A 9,614-nucleotide genomic window follows, 5' to 3' on the forward strand; every position below is an offset into this window, starting at 1 on the left:
AAGAAATTATTTCTAATAAGATAAGCACACACATCGAGGACACACAACTCGTCGTACACCTCACAATTTCGGTCGAGTTTCACAAGTTACCATTTGATACTCCCGTTTCTTATAAGTCGTTGAATGTCAACGTCAAACATGTAGGCCAAGACTTTTTTTTCTCGTTATAAACATATTAGGAGACAAACGCCTAATTATAGATCATGGTTAGACAGGTTGGGCCAGACAAGTCGTCCACAGATCGTTGTTCGCAACCTCGGCCTTCAAGCTTAGGATAATTATACAACCGTAACAAAGACGAGTTGTAGATCAACTCTAAGGGAACCAATGGTAATCTAGACACAAATTCTCACTAGTTTCAATTTCTTTGATTGCAATTTATATTTCTTGTTTCTTTAGATATTCCACACGTAAAGTGATAATATTTTTTGTATTTATTTAATAAACCACGAAAATATTATGGTGGAAAGGATATTTCTGATAAAGGGAAGGCAAAAATTGTCCAAATATACAACTCGTTTGTGGTAATGTGCAACAAAGTTATATGAGTGAAAAATTAAAAATGGTAAATTTTAGCCTACTGCAATGCTTTCATGTAGAAAAAAATTTAAATAATTGATTATGCACTTTAACATCAAAGATTCCGCAGTAGCACACCAGGTTAATTTCACAAATTGAAATTCGGGTTCAACTCCCGGCTGCGGAATTACATTTTAGAAATTATTATTCTTTTTTTGTAATGCGTTTTGCCCATTAGTTTGTAAAATATGCGTTGAAAATATAAAACCTTTATTTTATTGCCTTATTTAATGTCTCACTAAAACTAGGAAAAATATCAAATAAATAACTATTAGGAAGAAACAAAGTTGGTCTATTTTTACAACTATTTTTTTAGTCTTTGAACCCCAGAAAGCTATAGGCAATATGTTTAGGCTTAAAAAAATATATGAATTTTTCTTTGAATCAAAAATAAAGTTCTTTTATTATTTTCTCGTGTCACGAGTTTTTATATTTTTCTATCAGTTTAACCATTTAGAAATGATGATTAATCGACTCTTAATTTTATTATTCACAAAATACATCGAAAGTTAACTTTTAATTTGTCAAATAATAATCTTTCGTGTTATGTGCTCATGTAGCTTGGTAAGCTTACTTGATAACATTGTGTTCCATCTTTATATTCGAAAGTAATTAAAGAATTTGAGGTACAACATATTGATTGATATCACACTCTTATCTGTACAAGTGTTGTGCCTTCCATAACACGCAAGAAATTATTTCTAATAAGATAAGCACACACATCGAGGACACACAACTCGTCGTACACCTCACAATTTCGGTCGAGTTTCACAAGTTACCATTTGATACTCCCGTTTCTTATAAGTCGTTGAATGTCAACGTCAAACATGTAGGCCAAGACTTTTTTTTCTCGTTATAAACATATTAGGAGACAAACGCCTAATTATAGATCATGGTTAGACAGGTTGGGCCAGACAAGTCGTCCACAGATCGTTGTTCGCAACCTCGGCCTTCAAGCTTAGGATAATTATACAACCGTAACAAAGACGAGTTGTAGATCAACTCTAAGGGAACCAATGGTAATCTAGACACAAATTCTCACTAGTTTCAATTTCTTTGATTGCAATTTATATTTCTTGTTTCTTTAGATATTCCACACGTAAAGTGATAATATTTTTTGTATTTATTTAATAAACCACGAAAATATTATGGTGGAAAGGATATTTCTGATAAAGGGAAGGCAAAAATTGTCCAAATATACAACTCGTTTGTGGTAATGTGCAACAAAGTTATATGAGTGAAAAATTAAAAATGGTAAATTTTAGCCTACTGCAATGCTTTCATGTAGAAAAAAATTTAAATAATTGATTATGCACTTTAACATCAAAGATTCCGCAGTAGCACACCAGGTTAATTTCACAAATTGAAATCCGGGTTCAACTCCCGGCTGCGGAATTACATTTTAGAAATTATTATTCTTTTTTTGTAATGCGTTTTGCCCATTAGTTTGTAAAATATGCGTTGAAAATATAAAACCTTTATTTTATTGCCTTATTTAATGTCTCACTAAAACTAGGAAAAATATCAAATAAATAACTATTAGGAAGAAACAAAGTTGGTCTATTTTTACAACTATTTTTTTAGTCTTTGAACCCCAGAAAGCTATAGGCAATATGTTTAGGCTTAAAAAAATATATGAATTTTTCTTTGAATCAAAAATAAAGTTCTTTTATTGTTTTCTCGTGTCACGAGTTTTTATATTTTTCTATCAGTTTAACCATTTAGAAATGATGATTAATCGACTCTTAATTTTATTATTCACAAAATACATCGAAAGTTAAGTTTTAATTTGTCAAATAATAATCTTTCGTGTTATGTGCTCATGTAGCTTGGTAAGCTTACTTGATAACATTGTGTTCCATCTTTATATTCGAAAGTAATTAAAGAATTTGAGGTACAACATATTGATTGATATCACACTCTTATCTGTACAAGTGTTGTGCCTTCCATAACACGCAAGAAATTATTTCTAATAAGATAAGCACACACATCGAGGACACACAACTCGTCGTACACCTCACAATTTCGGTCGAGTTTCACAAGTTACCATTTGATACTCCCGTTTCTTATAAGTCGTTGAATGTCAACGTCAAACATGTAGGCCGAGACTTTTTTTTCTCGTTATAAACATATTAGGAGACAAACGCCTAATTATAGATCATGGTTAGACAGGTTGGGCCAGACAAGTCGTCCACAGATCGTTGTTCGCAACCTCGGCCTTCAAGCTTAGGATAATTATACAACCGTAACAAAGACGAGTTGTAGATCAACTCTAAGGGAACCAATGGTAATCTAGACACAAATTCTCACTAGTTTCAATTTCTTTGATTGCAATTTATATTTCTTGTTTCTTTAGATATTCCACACGTAAAGTGATAATATTTTTTGTATTTATTTAATAAACCACGAAAATATTATGGTGGAAAGGATATTTCTGATAAAGGGAAGGCAAAAATTGTCCAAATATACAACTCGTTTGTGGTAATGTGCAACAAAGTTATATGAGTGAAAAATTAAAAATGGTAAATTTTAGCCTACTGCAATGCTTTCATGTAGAAAAAAATTTAAATAATTGATTATGCACTTTAACATCAAAGATTCCGCAGTAGCACACCAGGTTAATTTCACAAATTGAAATCCGGGTTCAACTCCCGGTTGCGGAATTACATTTTAGAAATTATTATTCTTTTTTTGTAATGCGTTTTGCCCATTAGTTTGTAAAATATGCGTTGAAAATATAAAACCTTTATTTTATTGCCTTATTTAATGTCTCACTAAAACTAGGAAAAATATCAAATAAATAACTATTAGGAAGAAACAAAGTTGGTCTATTTTTACAACTATTTTTTTAGTCTTTGAACCCCAGAAAGCTATAGGCAATATGTTTAGGCTTAAAAAAATATATGAATTTTTCTTTGAATCAAAAATAAAGTTCTTTTATTGTTTTCTCGTGTCACGAGTTTTTATATTTTTCTATCAGTTTAACCATTTAGAAATGATGATTAATCGACTCTTAATTTTATTATTCACAAAATACATCGAAAGTTAACTTTTAATTTGTCAAATAATAATCTTTCGTGTTATGTGCTCATGTAGCTTGGTAAGCTTACTTGATAACATTGTGTTCCATCTTTATATTCGAAAGTAATTAAAGAATTTGAGGTACAACATATTGATTGATATCACACTCTTATCTGTACAAGTGTTGTGCCTTCCATAACACGCAAGAAATTATTTCTAATAAGATAAGCACACACATCGAGGACACACAACTCGTCGTACACCTCACAATTTCGGTCGAGTTTCACAAGTTACCATTTGATACTCCCGTTTCTTATAAGTCGTTGAATGTCAACGTCAAACATGTAGGCCAAGACTTTTTTTTCTCGTTATAAACATATTAGGAGACAAACGCCTAATTATAGATCATGGTTAGACAGGTTGGGCCAGACAAGTCGTCCACAGATCGTTGTTCGCAACCTCGGCCTTCAAGCTTAGGATAATTATACAACCGTAACAAAGACGAGTTGTAGATCAACTCTAAGGGAACCAATGGTAATCTAGACACAAATTCTCACTAGTTTCAATTTCTTTGATTGCAATTTATATTTCTTGTTTCTTTAGATATTCCACACGTAAAGTGATAATATTTTTTGTATTTATTTAATAAACCACGAAAATATTATGGTGGAAAGGATATTTCTGATAAAGGGAAGGCAAAAATTGTCCAAATATACAACTCGTTTGTGGTAATGTGCAACAAAGTTATATGAGTGAAAAATTAAAAATGGTAAATTTTAGCCTACTGCAATGCTTTCATGTAGAAAAAAATTTAAATAATTGATTATGCACTTTAACATCAAAGATTCCGCAGTAGCACACCAGGTTAATTTCACAAATTGAAATCCGGGTTCAACTCCCGGCTGCGGAATTACATTTTAGAAATTATTATTCTTTTTTTGTAATGCGTTTTGCCCATTAGTTTGTAAAATATGCGTTGAAAATATAAAACCTTTATTTTATTGCCTTATTTAATGTCTCACTAAAACTAGGAAAAATATCAAATAAATAACTATTAGGAAGAAACAAAGTTGGTCTATTTTTACAACTATTTTTTTAGTCTTTGAACCCCAGAAAGCTATAGGCAATATGTTTAGGCTTAAAAAAATATATGAATTTTTCTTTGAATCAAAAATAAAGTTCTTTTATTGTTTTCTCGTGTCACGAGTTTTTATATTTTTCTATCAGTTTAACCATTTAGAAATGATGATTAATCGACTCTTAATTTTATTATTCACAAAATACATCGAAAGTTAACTTTTAATTTGTCAAATAATAATCTTTCGTGTTATGTGCTCATGTAGCTTGGTAAGCTTACTTGATAACATTGTGTTCCATCTTTATATTCGAAAGTAATTAAAGAATTTGAGGTACAACATATTGATTGATATCACACTCTTATCTGTACAAGTGTTGTGCCTTCCATAACACGCAAGAAATTATTTCTAATAAGATAAGCACACACATCGAGGACACACAACTCGTCGTACACCTCACAATTTCGGTCGAGTTTCACAAGTTACCATTTGATACTCCCGTTTCTTATAAGTCGTTGAATGTCAACGTCAAACATGTAGGCCAAGACTTTTTTTTCTCGTTATAAACATATTAGGAGACAAACGCCTAATTATAGATCATGGTTAGACAGGTTGGGCCAGACAAGTCGTCCACAGATCGTTGTTCGCAACCTCGGCCTTCAAGCTTAGGATAATTATACAACCGTAACAAAGACGAGTTGTAGATCAACTCTAAGGGAACCAATGGTAATCTAGACACAAATTCTCACTAGTTTCAATTTCTTTGATTGCAATTTATATTTCTTGTTTCTTTAGATATTCCACACGTAAAGTGATAATATTTTTTGTATTTATTTAATAAACCACGAAAATATTATGGTGGAAAGGATATTTCTGATAAAGGGAAGGCAAAAATTGTCCAAATATACAACTCGTTTGTGGTAATGTGCAACAAAGTTATATGAGTGAAAAATTAAAAATGGTAAATTTTAGCCTACTGCAATGCTTTCATGTAGAAAAAAATTTAAATAATTGATTATGCACTTTAACATCAAAGATTCCGCAGTAGCACACCAGGTTAATTTCACAAATTGAAATCCGGGTTCAACTCCCGGTTGCGGAATTACATTTTAGAAATTATTATTCTTTTTTTGTAATGCGTTTTGCCCATTAGTTTGTAAAATATGCGTTGAAAATATAAAACCTTTATTTTATTGCCTTATTTAATGTCTCACTAAAACTAGGAAAAATATCAAATAAATAACTATTAGGAAGAAACAAAGTTGGTCTATTTTTACAACTATTTTTTTAGTCTTTGAACCCCAGAAAGCTATAGGCAATATGTTTAGGCTTAAAAAAATATATGAATTTTTCTTTGAATCAAAAATAAAGTTCTTTTATTGTTTTCTCGTGTCACGAGTTTTTATATTTTTCTATCAGTTTAACCATTTAGAAATGATGATTAATCGACTCTTAATTTTATTATTCACAAAATACATCGAAAGTTAACTTTTAATTTGTCAAATAATAATCTTTCGTGTTATGTGCTCATGTAGCTTGGTAAGCTTACTTGATAACATTGTGTTCCATCTTTATATTCGAAAGTAATTAAAGAATTTGAGGTACAACATATTGATTGATATCACACTCTTATATGTACAAGTGTTGTGCCTTCCATAACACGCAAGAAATTATTTCTAATAAGATAAGCACACACATCGAGGACACACAACTCGTCGTACACCTCACAATTTCGGTCGAGTTTCACAAGTTACCATTTGATACTCCCGTTTCTTATAAGTCGTTGAATGTCAACGTCAAACATGTAGGCCAAGACTTTTTTTTCTCGTTATAAACATATTAGGAGACAAACGCCTAATTATAGATCATGGTTAGACAGGTTGGGCCAGACAAGTCGTCCACAGATCGTTGTTCGCAACCTCGGCCTTCAAGCTTAGGATAATTATACAACCGTAACAAAGACGAGTTGTAGATCAACTCTAAGGGAACCAATGGTAATCTAGACACAAATTCTCACTAGTTTCAATTTCTTTGATTGCAATTTATATTTCTTGTTTCTTTAGATATTCCACACGTAAAGTGATAATATTTTTTGTATTTATTTAATAAACCACGAAAATATTATGGTGGAAAGGATATTTCTGATAAAGGGAAGGCAAAAATTGTCCAAATATACAACTCGTTTGTGGTAATGTGCAACAAAGTTATATGAGTGAAAAATTAAAAATGGTAAATTTTAGCCTACTGCAATGCTTTCATGTAGAAAAAAATTTAAATAATTGATTATGCACTTTAACATCAAAGATTCCGCAGTAGCACACCAGGTTAATTTCACAAATTGAAATCCGGGTTCAACTCCCGGCTGCGGAATTACATTTTAGAAATTATTATTCTTTTTTTGTAATGCGTTTTGCCCATTAGTTTGTAAAATATGCGTTGAAAATATAAAACCTTTATTTTATTGCCTTATTTAATGTCTCACTAAAACTAGGAAAAATATCAAATAAATAACTATTAGGAAGAAACAAAGTTGGTCTATTTTTACAACTATTTTTTTAGTCTTTGAACCCCAGAAAGCTATAGGCAATATGTTTAGGCTTAAAAAAATATATGAATTTTTCTTTGAATCAAAAATAAAGTTCTTTTATTGTTTTCTCGTGTCACGAGTTTTTATATTTTTCTATCAGTTTAACCATTTAGAAATGATGATTAATCGACTCTTAATTTTATTATTCACAAAATACATCGAAAGTTAACTTTTAATTTGTCAAATAATAATCTTTCGTGTTATGTGCTCATGTAGCTTGGTAAGCTTACTTGATAACATTGTGTTCCATCTTTATATTCGAAAGTAATTAAAGAATTTGAGGTACAACATATTGATTGATATCACACTCTTATCTGTACAAGTGTTGTGCCTTCCATAACACGCAAGAAATTATTTCTAATAAGATAAGCACACACATCGAGGACACACAACTCGTCGTACACCTCACAATTTCGGTCGAGTTTCACAAGTTACCATTTGATACTCCCGTTTCTTATAAGTCGTTGAATGTCAACGTCAAACATGTAGGCCAAGACTTTTTTTTCTCGTTATAAACATATTAGGAGACAAACGCCTAATTATAGATCATGGTTAGACAGGTTGGGCCAGACAAGTCGTCCACAGATCGTTGTTCGCAACCTCGGCCTTCAAGCTTAGGATAATTATACAACCGTAACAAAGACGAGTTGTAGATCAACTCTAAGGGAACCAATGGTAATCTAGACACAAATTCTCACTAGTTTCAATTTCTTTGATTGCAATTTATATTTCTTGTTTCTTTAGATATTCCACACGTAAAGTGATAATATTTTTTGTATTTATTTAATAAACCACGAAAATATTATGGTGGAAAGGATATTTCTGATAAAGGGAAGGCGAAAATTGTCCAAATATACAACTCGTTTGTGGTAATGTGCAACAAAGTTATATGAGTGAAAAATTAAAAATGGTAAATTTTAGCCTACTGCAATGCTTTCATGTAGAAAAAAATTTAAATAATTGATTATGCACTTTAACATCAAAGATTCCGCAGTAGCACACCAGGTTAATTTCACAAATTGAAATCCGGGTTCAACTCCCGGTTGCGGAATTACATTTTAGAAATTATTATTCTTTTTTTGTAATGCGTTTTGCCCATTAGTTTGTAAAATATGCGTTGAAAATATAAAACCTTTATTTTATTGCCTTATTTAATGTCTCACTAAAACTAGGAAAAATATCAAATAAATAACTATTAGGAAGAAACAAAGTTGGTCTATTTTTACAACTATTTTTTTAGTCTTTGAACCCCAGAAAGCTATAGGCAATATGTTTAGGCTTAAAAAAATATATGAATTTTTCTTTGAATCAAAAATAAAGTTCTTTTATTGTTTTCTCGTGTCACGAGTTTTTATATTTTTCTATCAGTTTAACCATTTAGAAATGATGATTAATCGACTCTTAATTTTATTATTCACAAAATACATCGAAAGTTAAGTTTTAATTTGTCAAATAATAATCTTTCGTGTTATGTGCTCATGTAGCTTGGTAAGCTTACTTGATAACATTGTGTTCCATCTTTATATTCGAAAGTAATTAAAGAATTTGAGGTACAACATATTGATTGATATCACACTCTTATATGTACAAGTGTTGTGCCTTCCATAACACGCAAGAAATTATTTCTAATAAGATAAGCACACACATCGAGGACACACAACTCGTCGTACACCTCACAATTTCGGTCGAGTTTCACAAGTTACCATTTGATACTCCCGTTTCTTATAAGTCGTTGAATGTCAACGTCAAACATGTAGGCCAAGACTTTTTTTTCTCGTTATAAACATATTAGGGGACAAACGCCTAATTATAGATCATGGTTAGACAGGTTGGGCCAGACAAGTCGTCCACAGATCGTTGTTCGCAACCTCAGCCTTCAAGCTTAGGATAATTATACAACCGTAACAAAGACGAGTTGTAGATCAACTCTAAGGGAACCAATGGTAATCTAGACACAAATTCTCACTAGTTTCAATTTCTTTGATTGCAATTTATATTTCTTGTTTCTTTAGATATTCCACACGTAAAGTGATAATATTTTTTGTATTTATTTAATAAACCACGAAAATATTATGGTGGAAAGGATATTTCTGATAAAGGGAAGGCAAAAATTGTCCAAATATACAACTCGTTTGTGGTAATGTGCAACAAAGTTATATGAGTGAAAAATTAAAAATGGTAAATTTTAGCCTACTGCAATGCTTTCATGTAGAAAAAAATTTAAATAATTGATTATGCACTTTAACATCAAAGATTCCGCAGTAGCACACCAGGTTAATTTCACAAATTGAAATCCGGGTTCAACTCCCGGCTGCGGAATTACATTTTAGAAATTATTATTCTTTTTTTGT

This window comes from Vigna unguiculata, chromosome 8, assembly GCF_037176805.1.
Source record: "Vigna unguiculata cultivar grain cowpea cultivar isolate G323 ecotype 2 chromosome 8, ASM3717680v1, whole genome shotgun sequence".
Taxonomy (NCBI): domain Eukaryota; kingdom Viridiplantae; phylum Streptophyta; class Magnoliopsida; order Fabales; family Fabaceae; genus Vigna; species Vigna unguiculata.